The sequence below is a fragment of the Meleagris gallopavo genome, chromosome 25 (assembly GCF_000146605.3).
Source record: "Meleagris gallopavo isolate NT-WF06-2002-E0010 breed Aviagen turkey brand Nicholas breeding stock chromosome 25, Turkey_5.1, whole genome shotgun sequence".
Lineage (NCBI taxonomy): Eukaryota > Metazoa > Chordata > Aves > Galliformes > Phasianidae > Meleagris > Meleagris gallopavo.
This window is the reverse complement of record NC_015035.2, coordinates 4,765,650-4,766,478: the sequence shown is the minus strand read 5'-3', so window position 1 is coordinate 4,766,478 and position 829 is coordinate 4,765,650.

Here is an 829-nt window from a genome sequence, read left to right as displayed (position 1 = left end):
GAGGGGGGAGGAAGATGTGTTTGGCTATTTTTTTGCATTAAAAGGAAAAACGGCACTGGGCTCAGGTGGTTTATTTGTAGGCAGCAGCAGTGCAGAGCTTGCAGTACTCTACAGAGCTGCAGGTGCAGCACAGAGCAGCTCCTCGGGTTGGGGGAGGAGGGGGGGACTGGGTTCCTCTATGGGGCTTCGGGGCCCCTACCTGGCAGGAGGGGTGCAGCGTCTGTGTGCTGCAGGTGCAACCCATCACTGTGGGTGCAGTTGCTGCACTGAGTTTGCAGGGGCTCTGCATGCAGTCTCCCAGCCCCTTAGTCTTGCACCAAGGCCCCACCGTGGCCCCCCATCACTCACTGCCTTCCTCCCTCCCCCCAGAACCTTGGGTTGCTGCAGGAGCAGGGCTGAGAGCATTGGGCGGGGGGCAACCCCTGCACATTCTGGAGTAGGGATGGAATAAGCTCAGGGAACTTAAATCATAGGCTGATGAATCGCTGGACCGGGAGGGATGTCTGGCAGGATTTGGGATTTGCTGCTTTGGGGCTGGCAAAGCGCATCCATCCCGTCATGGCGTGCGTGGCCCTTTAAGAGCGCCTCGCGCCGCACGGCCCGCTCTCCCCCGCCCATCCACGAGGGGGCGCTGTGCCGGTCCTCCTCCCGCCCGGCATGCGCCGCGCCCGCTCCCCTTCTCCCCCCCCCCCACGCCATTGTGCCTGGGAGCGCGGCGCGCGCGCGGTGCCGCGTGACGCCCGGGGAGCGCGTGTGGGCGCGAGGCGGCGGGCCTGGGCCATAGACGCGGGCCGGAAGGAGAGGCGAGGCGAGGGGAGCTGGCTAGAGC